At 35.9% G+C, this 23605-nt stretch overlaps 1 pseudogene; it reads left to right on the forward strand.

The window, feature by feature from the left end:
• The first annotated feature begins 18189 nt into the window (after nucleotides 1-18189).
• Nucleotides 18190-18256, forward strand: LOC118601035 (annotated as a pseudogene).
• The last annotated feature ends 5349 nt before the right edge of the window (nucleotides 18257-23605 follow it).

Below are 23605 nucleotides of genomic sequence, written 5' to 3' on the forward strand. Positions count from 1 at the left end.
ACCCTATTTTGCCTGCTCCTGTACCCACAAGTCTGTAAGGTGGGATAGGGATGCTTGTGATTCAGCTTGGTTAGAGAAAAGGAATGCATGTGACTAGATGCTAACTATTACAGTAGAAATATATATAATAGACTGTATACCATGAGAGTGTATTAGCCACATTTCTAGCTTCTGTAAACTTGACGCTTTAATATCTTTCCTATGTGCATATGCTAGATATGCCTTTTTCTGGACAACTCAATAATATGCCTAAACCACCTTGCCTTAGCCTCCTGCCTCCCTTACTTCTCAAGTCTTGGGAGGAGCCCTCTTCCTATAGCATGCTTTACAAATACAAATCAATCAATCAATCCAAAATGTACACCCCAAACCACCTTCCTTGTCTGACTCCCGCACTTTGGGCTACTATACACCTGCCCAAATCTTTCTAAGTCCAAGACAACTAAAGACAGTCCCTGTGCCCCACTCACTGAAATTATTCAAACTAGCCAAACCTAAGCTTGCTTACCCTGCCTCATCTGTTTCTTTCCAAGGAAATCACAATAAAGGCTTTTTACAAATTGATTGCAGTGAAATTGGTTAATTAAATTATATAGATTTCAAGCATACAATTCAATAATACATCATCTGTATATTTCATTGTATATTCACTACCCAATTCAAATCTTCTTTCACTATATTTGATCCCCTTTACCCTTATTTAACTCTCCCCCACCCCATTTCCCTCTGGTAACCACTAAACTGTTATCTGTTTCTATGAGTTTTTGTTTATCTTGTTCATTTGTTGCTTTTAGTTTTGTATCCCACATGTGAGTGAAATCATATGATTCTTAACTTTTTCCATCTGACATATTTTGTTTAGAATGATTAGCTCAAGATCCACTCATGTTGTTACAAATGGCACTATTTTATCTTTTCTTATGGCTGAGTAATATTTCATTATATATATTTACTACATCTTATTTATCCAATCATCTATTGAAGGACACTCGAGTCCCTAACAGCTAGGGAAGTTGAGCATATTTTCATATGTCTGTTGGTTGTTTGTATGCCTTTTTGAAAGAAGTGTCTGTTTAGGTCCTCTGCCCATTTTTTAATTGGATTGTTTGTTTTCTTGTTGTTGAGTTGTATGAGTTCTTTATATATTTTGGATATTAGCCCTTTATCCCAGGCGTTGTTCGCAAATACCTTCTCCCATTTAAAGATTGCATTTTTGTTCTATTGATGGTTTCTTCTGTTGTGCAGAAGCTTTTTAGTTTAGTTTTATTTTCTTCTCTTTCCTTTTGCCTTGTGACTGAGCCCAGTAATTTCCCCGTGTGGCTCCCAGTGATGGTTAATTTTATGTGTCTACTTGACTGGGCTAAACAGTGCCCAGATATTTGGTCAAATATTATTTTGGATATGTCTGAGAGGGTGTTTTTAGATAATATTAGCATTTGAATTAGTAGAGCAAGTAAAGCAGATGTCCCTTCCTAATGTTGTGGGTCTCATCCAATCACCTAAAGATCTGAATACAACAAAAAGAATGACCTTCCCCAAGTAAGGGGGACTTTCTCCTGCCTGGCCATATTAGTCTTTTCCTGAATTTGGACTTTAACTGAAATACCAACTCTTGGTTCTCAAACCAGCTGGCTTTTGGACTGAAACTACACTAGTTCTCCTGGGTCTCCAGCTTGCCAACTGCAGAGCTTGGGACTCCTCACCTTCCATAAGTATGTGAGCCAATTCCTTATAATAAATAATCTCCTATTGGTTCAGTTTTTCTGTTTCTCTGGAGAACCCTGACAAATAGAAAACTCCCCATGGTCTGACAAGCCTTTTCCTCTTGAGAACTGTGAGTAATAAACTATCTCTTCAATGGCAGTCATTTCCTGATTGCCTTACTATACCTCAAATTTTCTATTAATACACTATATTTTAAAATAAGGAGTAAGATGTCAGGAGCTACTATTTGGCTACATTAATCATTCACAGTTATATTATAATAAACTAGAAATAGTATATAATCCCCGCCTGCTAACTCTATCATGTCTAGTGCATTTTATTAGAAGTGAAGTGATTTCTCTTTAAAGTTTCACATTCACAATTAGATATATGGAGTGAATATTAATGAACAAAATGCTGTATATGGCCTTACTTTCCCAATTTTACCTTGGCACACACAATCTATAAATCAGAGTCACTAAAGTTAAAAGTTACTAAATCAGCAGCAATTCTTTAAAATGATTGGAAAATAATTTTATTAGTGAAAGATTCTGTGACTTGCAGTCCTTACTCAGGGAACAGTAAAACTAAAGGGAAAACTCATATGACCAAAATCAGAAAAGATAGTTGTGGCACTCTACTGACTCAAATTGGTAGTCCTAGAAACCAGAATGAGAAAGGAAAAGTAACGGAGCTATGCATGTGCACTGCTTTCTTTTCACACTTTATGACCCTTGAGTCTGATTGGCCTCAGCCTGAGTATTACAAAATGCCCAGGAATGAAAAGATGCCTCGCAAAACCAAGACTTGAAACAACTGATTCACTTTAAGACTATGCCTGCCTCTGAGAGCCCAAGGAAAGGCCACTCACTTAACTAAGTTAAACATTGAACTATCAGCTCTAAGAGCTGTTTTGTTGTACCTTTCACAACTTCCTCATCCTAAGAGTTTAGACAAGCATATTTGTATTATATTTATAGTTGAGAGTCTCCTATAAATTTGAAGCATTTTTTTAATAAAAAGGAAGTACTCGAATATTAATACTGTTATATCAATCTAGTTCCAGACAGGAAAACAAAAACCACATCAATTATTTTAACACACAAAATTAACATAAGAAATTGAAGACAAAAAAGGCAAAAAAGCAACACTGACCTATCACAGAAATAATGATTGTTAAGGAGTGATTACTAGCTTCATTCTTTATTAGTCTTGAGACACTGGATAAGTGACTTAGCCTCCTAAAGTAGCCTGAAAATATCCCCAGCATTAGCCAAAGTGTGAAGTTTGAGGACATAATCCTCAAGATTGCCTTTCTTTCTGACACCAACGGAATATCTGGGAGGGATCCCCAGCTTCACAATACCCTAGAAAAATTTAGGGAACTCACTGAAAGCTATTATACTTGCAGTATGGTTTATTACAAGGAAAGGATACAGATGAGTATTAGCCAAAGGTAGAGATGCATAGGGCAGAGTCTGGAAGGGCTCCAAACATGAAGCTTCTGCTGTCCCAGGACATATTACCCTCCCAGTATTGATGTATTACAACATGCATGGAGTATTGCCTGAATATGCAAGGAAGTGTGCCTGAGCACCAGTGTTCAGTTTTTATTGGGGTTTCATTACATAGGCATGACTGATTGATCACCCACATGGTTGAACTCAATCTCTAGATCAACTAATACCCTGTTACCCAAAGTCTCCAACCTAAATCACATTGTTAGACTTGCTGGTGTAGCAAGCCCCACCTTAAAGCTATCAGCTGTAGTAATCTCCTTATTAAGATCCAGTGTGACCTAACCTTGGCCTAAGCAAATACATCAGGCACGAAATAGATTCTAGAAGTCAAGGGCAAAGGTCATAACTCTTTTTAAATAAGGTTAAATTTTATACTATGCATAATACCTTTTAGGTAGAGTGATAATGTGTGTTGGTTTGCCCAGGATGGTCTCAATTTACTTCTAATGTCCTGGAGTAATATCCTTAAAAATAGCATATATCTTTTCACTCTCAAAAGTGTCTCAAGTTGGACAAACTTCGGACATACTACTTATTAGCATAGATAATATTAAAAACATTTATTAGTATCAATATTAAAATATAAACAATAAAAGCATATTAATATCATGACTACAAAACATATTTTATTCTATTGGAAAATATTCTATGATTTCAAGTTTGTCTAAATTTTATCCTGCAGTATAGGGTATACTGTTCAGAATCCCTAATGTACTTCCAGGACACAGTAAGAATTGAAACCAAAAATAGACCATAAATATCAAGAATACAGAAAATCGCTAATATTTTCTGTTTATTTGACAAATAAGGAGATCAAGGCTCAGAGCAGGAAGTGTCCAAGGTCACATAGCTACTGACTCACAAAACTTTGACTATAATTAAAGTCTACTGATGTGACCTCTTGCTTTCTTTCCCCTCTGTAGACTAGATAACTCTCTTTTCACAATGTGCATATTACTTGCTTCAGATCTTTGATAACTATGTAATGGTTAAAAATGTCAACTGTGAAGTCTTATCTATGTACAAATTCTAGTTTCACCACTTCCTAGCAGTGCATCCTGGGGATGGTCACTTATCCTATTTTAATGCCCTTGTTTGTAAAATGATAATACGTATTTCATGGCAGTGCTATGAGAGTTAAAGGAGTTTATATGAGTAAAGGGCCTAGGGCTCGTCAAGTGTGTATTAACTATGTTGTCCTTGTTAATCTTAATCCAAAAGCTTCATTTAACAAAAATACATAATTGCAAATATTATGAGGAATATTTGCAACCTATCTCCCTCAGTCTTTACTTCTCACCTCAAGAGAGAACTCTTGAAATCTATTATTTTCCAGAAATTCCAGGCGTGTCACAGGTCCTGAAAGCCATGTTCTCCCTTACACGCATATCTTTAATAAGGAGGGAAAAATATATAAGAATAAGAACAGGGAATGTGTACAAATTAGTAATCTATCTATAGGGTTTTTAGCTCACAGTAGATGCTCAGTAAATTAGTCTCCCCAACTTCATTGATATTTTCCTGCATGGTGTTTGGCATGCTTTTCAGTGAACTTTTTCTCTGCTCATTTGGTTCTTATTGAGCATGAATCCTCTTAAGCCAGAAGTCAACCTCTCTCATGTGGAAATTGGTAATGCATGGCTTCTGAAAGTGACAGCCAGGGCTGTCCTCCATCAAAGCGTCATTCATTTGTGTTAAGATGCTAGCTTGTGAGGAAACCTGGGTGTTAGCAAAAGCCCTGGCTGGCCAGCAGATAAAGCTACTGTCATCAATTAACACTTGGTGTAAACTAATGTGTTTTTCTCCAGCAGCACTTATCCTCTAATGTGTCTCCCATTGTGTCTTGGGAATAAGATAAAGTATGTTTCAAGAACAGAAACTGTCATAAATATTTTGGAATAAAGAATGAGAAAACATAACTTTAGTGTATACACAAGCAGTGTCTGAGTAAGGCAGTCCCAAGGAGGGAAAGACAGAAGGGAAAGGAATGGTACATACTAAAAATGTAAAAGGAAACATCACACATTTCAATTATATCTCAGTAAAACTGAGGGACAAAATGGAAAAAAAGAAAAAGGGACATTACACATTTGAGCAATTTGTCCAGGACCTTGGAGATAGTCCCTAATTACGGAGGCGATCAATATCTATGAGTAAATGAACAAACGCTACAGGCAGGTCCCTGCATATTAGGAGAACTTCCACAAATCCTTGTGGGAGGGTCATTTTTGCTTCTCAAAGTCTCATTTAAGGCCTCATATAATCATTTCTCTAATGCTACCTGAGTTCCCTCCAGCCCACTCTGCTACGCTTCACAGTAAACACCAGGCTCTAGTGATCATCTTCATTCGGAAGTAATTGTGATTCACTTATCTTTTTTTCATTGCTCTTTGAGTCTTGTCCCCAGGGAACTCTGCCCCAGAATGGACATGGCTTTCTTGCTCACCATCTTGAAGCATCATTATATATCCACAAGCAGGAATCACCTGTGGTGGGCCAGTTGACCTGGTCTAGCAAAAAATTAAAATGTGTGTCATGCACTTCAGTCTTGTCTTCACAGGAGAGTAGTGGCATCTCTCAGGTATGTTTCTGGCATTTAAAATTATTTCCTAACTGGTCCTTGCATTCAGCTTTTCCCAGAAAGAAAGGGTACCAAGCTTGGAGACAGCTCTGTAACAAAATCCAACACCAGCCCTCTCACCTTGGAAAAGCCACAAATGGACCCTTAGACTTTCCATCTGTAAAATGAGGATAATTACAACTGCATCTAGGGGAACTGTGAGGATTAAATGACATAATGTTTATAGCACAATTTGGAGAATTTGTTGGTATTTTATATATATATATATATATATATATGTATATATATATATGCATTATATATGTATATAAAATAAAAACATTTTAACATTTTAACCAACATGGTGGTCAGTTTCCCCCCAATTGAGAGAACCTCGGACTGGCAACTCCTGTTGAGCGAACAGCGCCATCTCCACCAACTGGCTGTAGCAAAGATGGTCTGTGGGCTCGTTAGACAAATCATATTATAAATCCTATCTCCCAGGAACTGGAATACAGAACACAGAAACCAGTTCATTCACTTGTAGGAAGCTGAGCTGAAAGGTCATAAAAATATGGATCCTGAGGTCACTGTCATGGACAAACATGTGAGTGAGCAAAAAAGAGAGCGAGTAGAAAGAAAGGAGATCAAAACAGCACAGGTATTGAAGCAGAGTGAACAATATATGTAAAGAGAGGAGAGATAAACCATGAAGCCCATCTCTGTGACCTGAATCTGAATTAAAACTGTACTTAAATTTCCAACTTATTGAAGAGCATTTCTATTGCAATCAAACAAACTCCAAAACAACATTTGAGTCACAAGGAAGGAGTCAGAGAGAGAGGGAGAGGAAGTGAAAGCAAGCGAGCAAGAGAGAGATTGGGGCAGAGGAAAGAAAGAGAGAGAGAGAGAGAGACTTCCATAACCATACAAACATAGATTTAACCAACTAGCCCTCTAGCTTCCATGCCAGAGCAGACTGGCATCATTGCCTCAACAGATAGAAACATCAGTGTTGCTCTAAGGGCTAAGAGAGAAAAAATCAAATTGAGTGGTGAAGGAAAGTAGGCTATTATGGAATTACACCCAAAAAAGAAAAATAGAAACCATGATAAAGACCCACAGGCTGTACAACCTAAATGCATCACACATATTTCCATCCTCACAGTCACTGCTGTCCAAAGAGGAAATCCCAAGCTCAAAGTCTCAGCCTCTCATGTAGAGGCAGACAAGTTTCAAGAGCTTTGGGGGAGAAATATATCAATCAAGCCATTCTTCGGTAGATGTGAGGAACATTAAGATGTTGGTGAAGCTGGTGGTAATATATGCTTCTACAGAAGTTCTCAGGGTAATTTTATAGAAATAGCATCATATTATATATTAAAATGAGGAAGGAAGTATGTGGGGGGAGCAATTTTTAGAAAGTAGTATGACAGAGAGATTAAATATTTTCCTTAGCAGCGGTCCCCAAACTTTTTGGCACCAGGTACCAATGCTCCTAAGAGAATCTAATAACTGATGATCTGAGGTGGAGCTGAGGCAGTGATGTTAGCACTGGGGAGCCGCTGTGAACACAGATGAAGCTTTGCTTGCTCACCCGCCACTCACCTCCTGCTGTGCGGCTGATTCCTAACAGGTCATGGACTATCCATCTGTGGCCTGGGGGTTGGGAACTCCTGCCTTATGAGATGCCAAAAGGAGCAAAATTGATCAGAAATTAGTAAAAGAAGTATGGCAATGATGTAAGGGTCCCATGTGTTCTAGGCGCTACCATTTACCAGATAGGTGACCATAAGCAAGTTGCTAGACTACTCTGTGCCTCATTGCCCTCATATATAACGTGAGGATAATAATTATATAACACTCACCTCACAGGGTTGTTTTAGCAATTAGTTGAGAATTATATAATATGTGGCACTTAGCATGCCCTCAATACATTTAGCTGTGATTGCTAAATTCTTCAGTTTTGTTTTCTCCAAAAGTGACAATGAGACTAAGATTTGTGTGCAAGTGGTTTATTTGGGAGGTAATCTCAGGAAGCACCAGTAGGCAACTACGGAAATGAGATAGAGAAGATAAGGAAGCTAATACAGGGAGCTTTAAGGAGCAGTTATCACTGTGAGCAATAATGGTGCCATCGTCATAATAGGCCAGCTATTTCCCCATCATGGTATTTCAGACAATGGGAAGGATGAATATTTAGGGGGCACTGGAACCATCTTGTTGTCCCTGCAATGTCACTACGGGGCATAGGCCAAACTGCCTTTGATTAACTTTAGCCAGCACTTTTGCTAGGAAAACTGAAATATCTAAAACTATAGCTTTTAGGTCTGAAAATATAACTCATAAAAATTCCAAGCAACTCAGTTGTTTCAGTGAAGGAGGTGCACCCAACACAAAGGAAATCGCTATATGAAGTTCTAGAGGAAAATTAATATCTCTTAACTTTCTAAAGACATTCAAGCAAGCTAGTCAATTTAACTTGAGGTTCTCTGTGGCTTTTACTCAAGCTCTGAGGGCAGTGGGGTACCCTTGCTTTTAATGACTCATATTTTACTGGCCCTTCATTGCTCTTGTCAAAGCTTTGTTCTATTTTTCAACTTATTATTTCTGGATGGGAGTTCTCACATTTGTTTCTGAATCTGTCAGTTGATGACTCAAATCTACTACAGAGCACCTCCCTTCTGATACTGTGGCTCTTTCCACTGTAAAAATGTTGATGTTCCTCTAAAAGTAACTGTCTTTGGATGTCCCCAAATGTCTTTTTTTCTAGAATCCAATGAAATACTGTATTCCCTCCACACTCTACACTATGGAGCCCACTTGTATTCTGACCACTCCAGGGTGAGTGCCTCTCTCCTTGTTCTGACGCTAAAACAGGAAAGTTGGGGTCCCTAGGTCTACCTGAGTCTGTCTTTCTATGCAGTTCCTTCAGCTTTCCACCCACAAACATTCTATTCACAGGACCCAGGCACCAGCCAGTCAGGCATAAACCCCTAACAGGCCCTCTGTCCCCTACAGGACCCCTTGTAATTCCATCCCTAGATTCCTCCCCAACACCTTTTCCTTCCACTCATCTTCTTGCACACTGGCCTGTTAGATGTTTCTAGAGAACACAAGAAGTTATTTCTGGCTTCAATACTTTTGTCTGACTATTCCCTCTGCCTGAAATATTCTTTCTTATGATCCTAGAAAGTGACTCCTTCATGTCATTCAGATCCCAGCTTAAATGTCACCCTTATCATTGATGCTAAGTTGTCTCCTGTGAGCTTAGCACCAAACCACCACTCCTAAGAAATGTTTCCCAAAATCCTCTTGTCTGTATGCTTCTGTATTAGGGTTTGCCAAGGAGAAAAATTTGAGCAAGATTTGGAAAGCAGAAGTAGTTATTCTTGGAAGGTTGTGAGAGTCAAACTGGGAGACTTTCACAGATACACTTCACAGTCCTGCTTTCAGAACTAGACTGTGATGCTTCTTGAACTTCACTTCGAGCTCCATCTATTCCATGTCAAGGTCTGTGACTGCTTTTCTGATTCCAGAACTGAAGCTTTCCAGACCTTCACGCTCCAGCTCCTCCCATATTCACATAATCCCTTATTACTGTGATGCTTGTATTGTCTGTTTTTACAAAACCAGGCTGCTACACCACCTATATGAATTAGCCCCTAGTCATTCATTCTCTATGTCATCTCTCTTTTAATTCTCTCTTTGGCATATTCCATTGATATTTTCCTTGTTCATCTATTTTTTTTCTCTTTGCTCCCATTGTCTCCCCACTCCCACACTGCAAGAGCACAAACAGGAACTTGGCATTGTTCACGGCTGTACCTCCAGTGCATGGCTTATAATACAAAGTCCTACCTTTAGCAGAAGTTCTAATATCTTCTTAATTATGAAACTGATAAGAAGTACAAAAGTAGGAAGGATATTGTTACCTGAGAATCCCACTAAATATTATAGCCTATAGAGTAGAAATAAGTATGATTTTTATTCCCTTTGCAAAGGAAGTATAGGTGCAATTATTGAATACCTACTATAGACAAACCAGGAACTGGGCTAGGCACTTTTACATAAATTATCTCTTTTACTTTTCTATAAGTTTCTGAATTACATGTGCCTAGATTAATGTAGGATTCAATAAGCTGCTCAGCAAATTCAGACCAGATGCCTCTATCTTGAATTTCAAGATCTTAGTTGGCCCTGGTCCTGTTCTCTCTAGCCAGAACACAACAGCAGGCTCCTAGAAGGAAAAAATGAACTATTTAAGAATTTACTGATAGAATCAGAAGATCACAGTTTGATATATATTCAGAGAGAAGCTCAGAGTCTGACACTTAAGGTTAGAATCTGTGTCTATGTTGATGCCTCATCTTAAAGCCCAGTAATTTTTGTTGGCCATCCATCAAAACAAGAATGAAATACTAGAACACTACTGTAATGACATACATGAGGTAAGTGATAAAGATTTACCTAATTTGTAAATGGTTCCCTTTTGCTGAGCATTTTGCATATTTTAATTACTGACTTCCAATGGATTATGGTTAAGAGTGTAGTGTTCATCCATCTGTGGTTTTCTGCTTCTTCTTAGGCACATAGGACTACACTTTCCAGGTCTCTGGCAGGTAGATGGAATTATATGACTGGTTATTGAGCAACAGTGACTTATTCCACTTCTGATCAAGGCATTTAAGAGCAGGTATGAGTTCTTTCTTATTCTCCGTCACGAGATTCTAGAAACCATGCTTTTAAGATGACAGCAACACAAAATGGTGAAGCTCCTTAAGCCTGTTTCTAAGTAATTGTTTGGAGCAAAGCTTTCTGTGTAGACCCAAATAGGATATCAATGTAGGATATATTGAATGAATGGATATTAAATTTTTTCTGTTAAGTCACTGAGAGGTGGAGACTAATTTATTACAACAGCATAACCTAACCTGTCTTGACTAATATTAACATCAAGATACTCTTTTCTCATAATAATTTCTACTGATAAGTGAATAATGCTTAGTGAGACTCCAGGTAATGATTTTGAAGAACATTGCACTTTTCTCTCAGGTATGCAAAAGCATTTCATAGATTGCCTAATTTATGCATATAACATTTACATAATAAAAACTATAATGATCATTTCCATGTGAAAACTAAGGCAAAAAGAAGTGAATTGATTACCCATAGATAATGACAATTCATTGAAAAGAGCTATAAAGAAAAATTCATATGAACTTGTTCCCAGCATCAGGCCTTTTTCATTCACAAAACAATCTCTTGGGCTTTTTTGGGCTGACATCCATTTCGTCCTTCTTATAAAGCCCCTCATCAGAATACCACACTCTAAAAGAATAAGGAAAAAAAAGTATCGTAGCTTTTTGGATATAAAACTCTAAGTAATTGTACTGTATGGCATGTCTGTGACCTTAATGTAAATTATTTTTTTTATTCCTTTCCATTCTGTTAATAACATGCACTCCAGAGTAATCAAGTTACCCAGCCAACTAACTCTTGCATTTCTAAAAAGTATTACCAGAGAACAGCATGCAACTACTAAAGCTATTTCCCCCATCCTGTGAAAAATGTAACACTGGCTAAAAAGGAAAGCCATTCTTGGAACCAGCTTGGAGTTTATTGGGTTTTCTCCTTTCTTTCAGCTCATACTAACAATTTAAAAGCTGAACAAGAGTGAAAGATTATATTCAATTCATTGACAACACTACTGTTCAACTTTTTGTTTCTCTTTTGAAAAAATATATAGATATAAATATATAGCTATAGACATAGATATATAACTTTAAAATTTTCTAATAGAAGACTTTTTAAAAAATAAAATCAAACTGGAGAGTTCCAGTCAAGGTGATAGAGTAAGTAAATGCTGTACTTTCCTTTTCCCATGACTTCATTAAAATTGCAACTAAATTATGAAACAGTCAACCTGGAGAACAATCTGAAGACTAGCAGAATAGGACTTCTATAACTGGGGATATAAAGAGGAGGCCACCTGGATCCTAGTAGGAGGGCCAGAGACATGAAACAGGCTGGCCCCACCCCCATGTGTGGTGATTAAGCATCAAGAGGGATATATATCAGCTGCAGAGGTCCCCCCTGAGGAGTGAGGGGCCTCAGCCCCATACTGGGGCTCCCCAGTGCAGAGTTCCAGTTCCAACCAGAGGAGTCCCCACAAATTCTGGCTGTGGAAATCAGTGGGGATTTTGAACATTCAGATGACACTGAAGGCAGCTGGAAACCCAAACATCCCCATAAAGCACTCATACACAGACTCACTCACTCACAGGCACTGTCACCCTGGGCTCCGGCGAAGGGACAGCAGCTCCAGAGGTGCTAGAGACATACAGGAAAAAACTGAGTTGTGTGGCTTCAGGGCGAGGGCTGGCAGGAGAACCACCATTGTCCTTTTGTTAAGCCCTTCTCCGTGCAATCTTCAGGTGGGCGCCATCTTGCCTGTGTTCAGCCCTCCTCCAGCACAGCCAAAACTGAATCTGCATTGGCCTGATGATATCCACTGGCTCCACCACGTTGACTCCCTGAGGCACTGCCTCACCCAATGTGCAAATTGCCTGTGGCAATTTAGTTGCCAGGCAAGCAGCCTCTGTTGGTGTCTAATACTAGCCAATATGTACAAGAATCTCCTTAGGCAGCAATCAACAGGTCTCCACTTGCCCACCTCAGATGACATTTTCAATGTCAGGTAACCGGCCCCAGCTTGAGCTGCAGTATTTCTTGAACAAATCTCAGGGGTTTGTGAACCCCATGGTGGGTAACGATTGGCCTCAGTGTAAACTGACACTTTTGCAAGTGGCCACAGGATCAATGCTGACAACAAAGCTAAATCTGCACTAACCTGAGGAACACTACTTGCCCCACTCTGGTAACTCCCTGAGACTCCGCCTCATTCAACTCACATACAGCAAGAGGCTCATTAAACTGCCGAGTTTTGCAGGAAACTGGCATATAGCTTCAGGCCTTAAGGTGCCTGGTTTTTCGCTCAGCTGCACCAGGCCTGGTACTAGTGGCGGTCAGCCTCTGTAGACTGGATGACCTCTCCTACATGCCTCTAGGTTTAGCACAGGCAGCCACCAACTACATAGAGCTTTGTAGCTCCTATCATGTAGCTTTTGGCTGGTCACAAGCAATGGCTGACCTTGGCTTGCATAAGAACTCCTCTCAAGGAGCTCCAGACCAACACACCCAGTGGCTAGTATTAGACATCAACAGATTAGCCCCACAAGCAGAACATCTAAAGCATAGTCTCAGTAGGCACGTATAAATTAGAATAAAGTTATTTAATTTTCAGTGTAGAGAATTCTCACATCTTTCATTAGATTTATTCCCAGAAATTTGATGTTATTTGATGGTACTGTAAATACATGCTTTTAAAGATTTTATTTTCTAATGTACAGAAAAACAATTGATAATTTTATGTTGACATTTTATCCAGTGTTTTGCTAAATTCACTTAATCCCTTTAAAGTTCTTCTGGATTTTCTATCTTTACATTTATGTCATCGGTAAATAGTGAAATTTTTATTTTATTATTTTCAATCATTATTTATTTTATTTTCCTTGCCTACTTTCAGGAGCTAGTACCCTATGTTGTTTCTAATTAAGAGGGAAAGCTTTCAACATGTCACTATTAAGTATGATGTTGGCTACAGGTATTTTGTAGAAAACCTGTCTTAGTCCATTTTGGCTGCTACAACAACAAATACCACAGATTGGGTAGCTTATAATCATCAGAAATTCATTTCTTTTGTTTCTGGAGGCTGGGAGTCCAAGTTCAGTGTACCAGCATGGTCAGGTTCTAAAGAAGGCCCTGTTGCAGGTTATGGATGGCCAACTTCTTACTGTGTCCTCCTAAGTGGTGGGAGGGGCAAGGAAACTCTCTTGAGCCATATTTATAAAGACATTAATCACTTCCCAAAGGCCTCATTTCCTAATACCATCCCATTGGGCATTAAGATTTCAAAATATAAATTTTAGGGACACATAAATTCAGTTTATAACAGTGCTCTTCGTCAGGCTGAGAATGTTTTCCTTTTTCATTTGTTTGCTAGCTGCCATTAAATGTTTCTATCATGAACCATTTTTTTAGATTTTATCAAATGTTTTTTCTGCCTATATTGAGATAACTATATGGTTTTTTTTTGATTTAGTTAACCTGATTTCAATTATTTTCAAATGTTAAATTGATCTTGTATTATTGGAATAAATAACTTGATTGTGATATAATAACCTCCATTACCACTGGATTCATTTTTTAAATATTTTTGTTTAGGGTTTTTGTATCTATATTCAAAACATTGTCTTATAATTTCTATATATTTTGCTGTCTATGTCAAGTTATGTATCAATACTATGTATTGGTCACATGAAAAGTATAGGAAAGAATTTGCTTTTTTCAATTTTTGGAAAAATTTGTCTGAAATTGATATTATTTCTTCCTTAAATATTTGGAAGAATTTGGAAGTGAAGCCATATAGGCATGGAGATTTATTTGTGAAAAGTGCTCAACCGTAGATTCAATTTCTTTAATTGATAAAAAACTTTTCAAATATTCTTTCTTGAATCAATTTTGGTACATTGTAGTTTTCTATAATTTTTTTATTTTACCTGAATTTTTACATATATCGAGATGAACTTTTTCACAATACCCTGCTAAGAATTTTTAATGACTCTATAATCTGTAGTTGTCTCCTTTTTTACTCCAAATATTGATAATTTGTGTTTCTCTCTTTTTTCTTTATCAGTCTTGCCACAGGATTATGGTTATTTATGGTCTTTTTAAAGAGCCAAATGTCTTTATTGATACTTTCTATTATAATATGTAGTTTATTTTATTAATTTCCCTCTTATCTTTTTATTTCCTCCTTTTTACTATTGTTGGTTTTAATTTGATGTTTATATTCTAGCACCCGTCTGCAAAGTCTCTGATCATTGACTTTTCAGTCTCTCTTCTAATATATACATTGAAAACTATAATTTTTCTTCTAAACATGGCTTTGGCTCTATCCCCCAAGTTTCAAGATGCTTTTATTAACAAGCAGTTAAACATTTTCTAACTTCCTTTGTAAAAACTTTCTTTGATCTTTGGGTTATTTCAAAAGGTAATTGGTTAATTTCTAAATTTGGGGAATTTTCAAGAAACCTTTTTATTATTAACTTTTATCGTAATTCTATTATGATCAGAATACATACTCATAATTTCATTCTATTGATATTTGTTGAGAATTGTCTTATGACCCAGAAAAAAGTCAATTTTGGATAATGTTTCATGTGCGCCTGAAAAAAAATGTGTATTTTGAAGTCCAGTGTTATGTTTGCTAATTAGGTCAAATTAGAAATCATAATGTCTCCATTCTTACTGAATATTTCTGTCCATATTGTGTCAGTTAAAATCTTTTACTATAGTAGTGTGCTTGTCTATTTATTATTCTAGTTCTGTCAGTTTTGCCTTATACATTATCAGGTGTTATTATTTGATACATACAAAGTTGAAATTATAACTTCTTGATGGATTGACTTCTCATTACCATGATGTGTTCCTCTTTCAGTCTAGTAATACTTATTTTTAAAATATATTCTGTTATTAGATGTGTTAATATTAGTAGTAGTAGCAGCAGCAGTACAATCCACACCAGCTTCCTCAGGTTAGTTTCTGCACAATATACTCCCTTTGTATTTACATTCATCCTTTCTGTGTTATATACTAAAGTCATGTGAACATATTTTGTAAATATATTTTGATTTATTTTTGACCAGTCTGGCTGTTATGGTCTTTTAATTAGAGTATTTGCTCTATTTCTATGAAAGATAATTATTGAAATATATCTGCTTAAATCTCATTCGTTTCCTATTTGTCCAATCTGTTCATTTTGTTTTCTTCTTGCTCTTTTTTGGATTTATCAAGTAGCTTTTATTATTCATTTTTTCCACTTTGTTAGCTTTCAGTTATGCTTCCTTTTATGATCTTTTTAATGATTCCGCTAATTCTCTCTCCTGCTTTATCCAATCTCCTGTTAAATCAATCTACTGAGTTCTTAATTTCAGTTCATAAATTTTTCAGTTATAGAATTCCCTCTGCATTATTTTTATAGGTTTTAATTCTCTGGGGAAATTCTCCATCCACCTATTTCTAAAGATGTTGTCATTACCTAGATTACCTATGGGTTTGTAGCTTTTATGTTTTTCCCCTTAGAATTCAGCAAGTTAGTCCTCTTGGCATATTAAGTAACATTTTTTTAATCCTAGACATAATGTTTAAAAAAAAAAAAAAGGAAACATGAAAGTTTGAATGCTATTTTCTTCCTTCAGAGATAATTTACTTTTTTTTTTTTCCAGTCAGGCAGTTGGGAGAGGGACCGATCATTTTTTTCCAATCAGGGATTGAGATGATTTGAAGTCTTAGGTCTGTTTTTAGAAGACCTAGTCCATTTTCAGTTTATTCTTATTCCCACCATTTAGCCCTTCAGGAGAGTCAAAGCCTAGGATATTTATCAGAGTTCCATTTTGGAGAGCTATGAATTCTAATTCTTGTCTTCTGAGCACCGTGAAACTGTCAAAAGCTCTGTGCCTCTTCTGCTTGAGTTTGTGGTTTATGCATCCATCCAGATAGAATTTTTGTTTGTTTGTTTCCTGGCATGAACCTGACAGCATTAAAAACCTGAAATTTCTCTAATTGATGAGTTTTTCTATCCATATTAGTGATTGTGTCATTTTTTTTTTCAAATTCTCTAAGAAGATTTTCTTTTTCTTTTTCTTTTTCTTTGTTTTGCCAAAGACAAAACAGGCAAGTGTCCTTATGAAGGACATAAAGTAGTCCTTTTGTATCCACGGAGGATTGCTTCCAGGACCTCCTCCATATACCCAAATCCACAGATGCTATAGTATTTGCATAACACACACACACACACACACACACACACACACACACACATCTCCTCCCATATATTTTAAATCATCTCTAGATTACTTATAATACCTAATATAATGTAAATGCTATGTAAATAGTTGTTATGTTGTGTTGTTTAGGGAATAAATGACAAGAAAAGTCAGTACCTGTTCAGTACAGATGCAATCATTGTAAGCCTAACTACATTGTAAGACTAACTACAGCAAAATCTAACTTTTCTTTCAAATATCTTCATCCACATTGGTTGAATCCACAGATGCAGAATCCATGGATATGGAGAGCCAGCCAATTGTATATTTTTGGGGAATACCAAATGAAAGTGCTGACTTAAGCTTTATGTGAAAGATGCTGATCTGCATCCCATTTGGCCTGCGTAATAAGCTTCATCTCCTATTTCCCACATGTGGACTCTTAAAACCTAGAGTTTAGCTTACAGAGTAGAGATTTCCTCAAGGCAAAAAAACACCAGCTCCAGTTTTCTCTTACTTCCCTTCCTTCTAACTGACTCTGAATTCCAGTTATATCATATCTATATATGTACTCAGTCATACAACTTTCTTTAAAAAAAAAAAGAATATTTTTAAATTTTTTTAAATTAAGTTTACTGGGGCAACATTGATTAATACAATTATATAATTTTCAGGTGTACACTATAATTTGACATACGTATATTCTATTATGTGTTTGCCACCCAAAGTCCTGTTTCCTTCAGCTACTATATATTTAATCCCCTTTACCTACTTCACTCTCCCCCCTAATCCCCTATATTTGACCCACTGTACCCCATTTCTCTTCCCTCTCCTTCCCCACCCCCAACCTTCTTGTGACCACTAGTCTGTAGTCCACATCCATGAGTCTCTATTTGTTTATCCTATTCATTTGTTGCTTTTAGGTTTATATCCCATATATAAGTGATATGTGGTTTTCAACTGTTTCTGTCTGGTTTACTTCACTCAGCATAATTATCTCAAGGTCCATTCATGTTGTTACAAATGGCAGTATTTCATCTCTTCTTATGGCTGAGTAATATTCCATCGTATATATGTACCACAGCTTCTTTAGTCAATCACCTATTATAGTACACTTAGGTTCCTTCCATGTCCTGGCCACTGTGAATAATGCTGCTATGAACATCGATGTGCAAATATCTTTTCGGATATGAGTTTTCAGTCTTTGGGGTAAATACCCATTAGAGGGATTGCTGGACCATGTGGTAAATCAATTCTTAGTTTTTTGAGGAAACTTCATACTTTTTTCCATAGTGGCTGTACCAATTTACAGTCCCACCAGCAGCGTATAAGGGTTCCTTTTTTTCTCATCCTCTCCAACATTTGTTTTAAAGCATTGTATCTAGCATTTTTAACATTCTCAACTATGGAATGGACTAATACACACCGGTTATTAATACTGGTTCTAAGAAAGGGAAGAGAAGAAGAGTTGAGAAAAAGATTAGTAAGTGTTTCGATTGCTTTGTATTTTTATATAAAGACTATACTTTCAGGAATCATTTCTGTAGTTTTTATTTTTATATATTTTTTATAAATTTGAGAAATTAATAAGATTTTACAAAATAATTCTAATATAGGGAAAACATTTTTTTTTTAATATTTATACAATTCATTAACTTCTCTAGGTACTTGCATCCTTGAAGTGAGTTGAACTACCAGAAAGTTACATATTTGGTACACTTCAGGGTTATCCTTAAGAAACTAATGTTTACCTTCAGCTTTTATCAAATGTCATCATATAGTCAAGTCATATGAAATTTAGTGTCTTATAAGTTATAAAAATATGATTGAGGTCAGTGTTTATTATATCACTCATTGCCCTCAAGGAATTATATAATGGCTTAGAGCCAAATACACAAGCCAACTGTGGCAACAAAGTTCAAGCCTTATGATTGTATAATTATGCTCATCTTTTTTTTTTGATCCCAATGTTTTATTTCTTTTTGGTCACTTTCTTTTTGGTTCGCTGTGTTATAAGCTGCTTTGAATCCTCAAGGGAAAAAAATTGATTTTCTAAAATGTGTATTGGGCAGAAAGAATTTTGGATTTCTAAGTTAAATTTTTTCTGAAATATTATCAAGCTGAGAAATAATGACTGAACCACTTTTCCTATGAGTCTTCATAGGTCACAGAGAGAGACTAGAAAATTCAAAAAAAAGATGTTGATAGGGTTTCTAATAAATGATATAAGTAAGTGAAAAAATGTTATCATCAAATCCATCTTAATTAAATTTGGGTTTGGAAACAAATTTATAATTAATATTTTCTTTTATATAAAGCAAATACAGTAACAGATATAAAAGATAGATCATCTATACCATTGCATTTGACCATGTTATTTAATTTTGCATTTTTTATATATTAAATAAAAAAGAACAAATGATGAAAATTAAAATTCGTATAGACTAGAATAAGTATTAATTGAATTCTTTAAAATTCTTTCTTTCTCTTAAGAAACTTTGGAGCCAAACCTCAAGGAAAGTCAAAATCATGAACACTTTGAGACATTATTTTCACTTTATCATAATTAATTTTATATTTCATATAAGCGATTAGGCAACAAAATTTATATATTAAGTAATGTGAATCCTGGTTACACTTCTACATTTGAAAAGTAGCTTCATCACCCACAATACAAGTAATTTTTGGACTATTTACTTAACCTTTCTGTGCCTTCCTCAACTACAAACTATACATACTAATAGTATTAATATAAGATTGTTGCAAGAAATAAAAATTAACATTTATATATAATATTTAACACAATTTCTGATACTTAGTCTTAAATAATGATTAGCAATTATAATTATTACATAAATTTTCTTTCTATTCAAATTATAAATCACTAAATATCACATCAGTAATCTTTGAAACATTTTTCTCTTTCCTGTTAAATTTACCTATAACCTTCAGCATAACGACAAATTTTAATTGAAATAATTAGGAGAGAGGTATTTATTATTTAATTTGAACTTCCTTGTAAGGTGGTGCAAAGAGTCAGTATATACTCATTGAAATAAAATGAAGAAAATTTGTTGACTCAAGTTTCAATTCTGAATTATATTTAAACTTGGCCAAGTCATGTAACTTTATTGTGCCTAGAAGTCTTTATCCACAAAATAGAAGTTATCAACCTCTGCTTCTCCTATCTTCCAAGAATATGGTGAAGAAATACATACCCCCCCACACACACACACACATGCATAATTACACATATGTATTATCTTTTGAAAAGATTGTTTCAATTCTAATGTGTGGGAAAGGAAAATAGCAGTTACTGCTAATTCTGTTAGATATTTTCTCTGTATTATCTTATTTAATCTACACCACAATCCTATTAGGTAAATATTATTACCTCCAATTTGCAGACAAGAAAATGGAGGCTCAGAATATTTAGGCAGTTTGTCCGCACTTACACAGTTATTAATCAGCAGTTCAGGATTTCAAACTACATCGATTACGAATGTCTAGCACATTCATTGTTCCTGGTGAAGTTCTTCACAGAAGAAAGGTGCTCGATAGATGTTTTGGGCTTTATTTATTGCTTACTACTGAAGCTAATGTCTTAAGTTAATTGATCCATTATTTTGAGTTTCTACTCTACAACATGCAAATCTTCTTGAAATAGATCTTTTAGTGACAGTTCACAAGACTAAGATTTTAATGAGGAAGGATTTTAATTAATGTTACCATAACTGTAATTTAACAGAATTAGAAACAAGTTTGCTGCTAATAAGGGCAGGGAGTCATTCTCTAACTATCCTTAACATAAACTGATTTCTAATGCCACAATGTAGAAAGTCAAGTAAGAGTTTTTAATATTGAAATGGCACCATACTTTCATACTTAGAAGCTGACTTGTGAGAACTAAGAGAAAATGTCATTTGGAAATAACCATTTCCCAAGTCTGAGATGACCCCATATCCACACACCTTCATTTTTTTTTCCCCCAGAGAGCAGGTATGACAATTAAAAACTTCAAATTGGAAAACATAAAAGGGAGTTTAATCATAGACAAGTGGTACAAATATCAATTGTGAGCTAGAGAGATAGCAGCCATGAAACCCCTTTTGATCAAAAGCAGGTGAAAAAATTGGTACCAGTAGCAGAATCTGCCAAGTCCCCTTCTCAGCCCTCTATGGGAGCTCTTTGCTAAATCTTTCTATTAACATTAAGCCTGGAGTTTTATTTTTCCTACACAAGAGCTTGGAATCAATTCATTGTCAGGCGACAGTGGTAATATTTGTCCCTATGTCCCCGGGAAAATGGTTAATACCTAAAGATGTTGATAGCTTCTATTTTTATTGGGAAGGTTTGATAAGTATAATTTTATGCACATGGAAGAGGGAGGATAAGTTCTGAGGCAAGCCAGCCCTGTCAGGAGCAACATCACTTATAATCCTGCCCAAGCAGACAACGCGATTGTGTATCCTCATTAATGCTATAATTGGTATCTGGAATCTGTTCAAAAATGCCGATTTACTTTGTAACAGAGGATTATGGCTGAATTTGGAGTTCTTTATGGTCCACAGATGTTTGTGAAATTCAAATATAAAAACTGTCAGTTAAACATCTCATGAAAAGCCGTACCTTATACTAATCCAAAGGAACATGAACAAGTGCTTGAGGGGATGAAAATCCACAATATGTTTCAGCAGCTAACCACTTACAGAAACATTAACATTCCTGGACAGGGTTGCTCACTGAGTTTCTAAAGTAACTTAGGAGCCATCAGGATTCAGTTCTTAACAGACTTCAACACAGTAGGGGGAAAATTGTCAGTCACCAGCCTCCAGTATTTATGAATTATTAATGTTGGCTTTCTGGATATTTTTTTCAAGTTTTGCTTTTGTGTGCATGTTCAGCTGAGTAATTCAATAGACTGATGGAGACATGAATAGATATGCTAACTAGCACTAAGGTTAACCTTTAAAGTTCATTAAAGCTGTCATCTTTCAATGAAATATTTTCACGTTCCTTTTTTTTTTCTGTGAATTGGAATATAAATATTATTTGTACACTGGGCTCAGAGGTGCTTAGGAGAAAAGAAGACACCACCCTGGCATCTGTTTTTTTTTTTTTTTAATCAAGACAATACTAATGGATTTGTCAAGAAGATACCTTTAAAAAAAGTTCTCACAAACCATATCACCAGAATATATTCATGGCCTACCTTTATTTATTACAGTATTTTTCCAAAAAAAAAAAAAAAAGTGATAGCATATGCCTATTCCTACTAAAGCACTCGGCGGGGGCGGCGGCGGGGGGCGGTGGGAAGGGCAAGAACTTGGAAAGGAAAAGGGTAGGATTTAGGGGAGAAAAAATGGGACCAGGATAGTGTGCTACATCTGTGTTCACGCTGCAAAAGGAACAAAAAACACATCTTACATTCATGGTCTAGATTAAATTGAAAGCTAGTAACCACCTTTTGTCAAAATGGGAATTCTTTGGGGACAAACAGGATAATCAGGAGGCCCACAATTAAACCAATTGTAAAGTTTTCAAAATCTTCAAGCAGAAATAATAAAGCTCCATAATGAAAATCACCCTGCTCTGAAATCATTCCTGTGACTCTTTAACTATAAAGTGCTCTACTTTTTCCTGCTGCAGCTTGGCTATTACATAGAATCACCTGTCACCTCATATCACATGCCAGGGCTCTCCTACTGCCCTTTCTAATCACTGTGCATTTCCAAGTTCTCCTTTTATCTCACTCCCAATCAAAACAAGAAGTGAGGAAATGTGAAATGAAATGAGAAGACGTGCTTCTTTTCAAGCTCTTTAACTGCCCATCAGTTTGCAATGATTCCATTATTAAGGATACAGAATAAGAAAGCTGCCATTCTTAATGTATAACAATAAATGATGTAATAAATTTAATATCTCAGCCTTTCTAAAAGGACTTTTATTCTTCTTCATTTTTTTCCACCACCACATTCCTTTGATGTCAGCAAGAAAGATAAGAGAATGGTTTTATCAAACTTGGTAAAAGTAAAGAAAAAAATTGAAGCAAAAAACATTTGGATGACTTGCCATCATCTTAATATCCTTAGAAATACTTGATCTCAACTCTTGACTTTCTTACTAGATCAAAGATAACCACCTCATAGCATAATTCAAATTTCATTTTCAATGTAATTCATGTCTACCAATAGAAGATGCCCCAAATTAAGAGCTTCCAAAATATGGCCCAGTTGTCAACTATTTTTTTCTTAGCATCTATGCCTTTAGGACTGTCCCCAGTAGCTAGGACAAAAAAAGAAAAACAAAATAAAAAAATGTTTTGAGCACATAGAGTTTATTATTTACTTTTTCTTCTATCCTCTAAAGCCATTCTTTTCTCTTTATTTTCTGATGTATATCTTTTATTATCATTTATAATATAACAGTATATATTGGGGACAGTTTTCAAATTATTAATGTGCTTTCTTTGTTTTGTATTTCCAAGTACATGTCCTAGAGCCTCCATCTGCCTGGGGAGAGGTGTTGGGGATAGAAAAATAAAAATAAAGACTGATGTAATATTCAGCATCTTACATATGAAACAGGATTTAGTGGAAAGTCAAGAAGCTTGAGAGCCATTATTTTTTTAGAGAGAAAAGATTTACCAAATGCCATTATTTCCTCCTTTAGTTTATCAACAACCAATCCTGGCAAACCCATGCCCATTGAGTTCTTAGTGTTGAGAAAAATCCCATTTCTACCTATACACAGGCAGTCTCTTGATTAATTGTAGAAGGAGATCAAATGTAGGTTTAAAAAAAAAAATGCCTCCCATTTCTAGCTTGCAGAATTACAGGAGCAGAAGATGAAGAAAGAAATGAGATTCGAGTGTTCAGTCTTGTATCTCCTGATGTCCCCACTCAGACTTTTGCCCAGAGAGAGTGATGTGT

This window comes from Rousettus aegyptiacus, unplaced genomic scaffold, assembly GCF_014176215.1.
Source record: "Rousettus aegyptiacus isolate mRouAeg1 unplaced genomic scaffold, mRouAeg1.p scaffold_m13_p_3, whole genome shotgun sequence".
Classification (NCBI taxonomy): domain Eukaryota; kingdom Metazoa; phylum Chordata; class Mammalia; order Chiroptera; family Pteropodidae; genus Rousettus; species Rousettus aegyptiacus.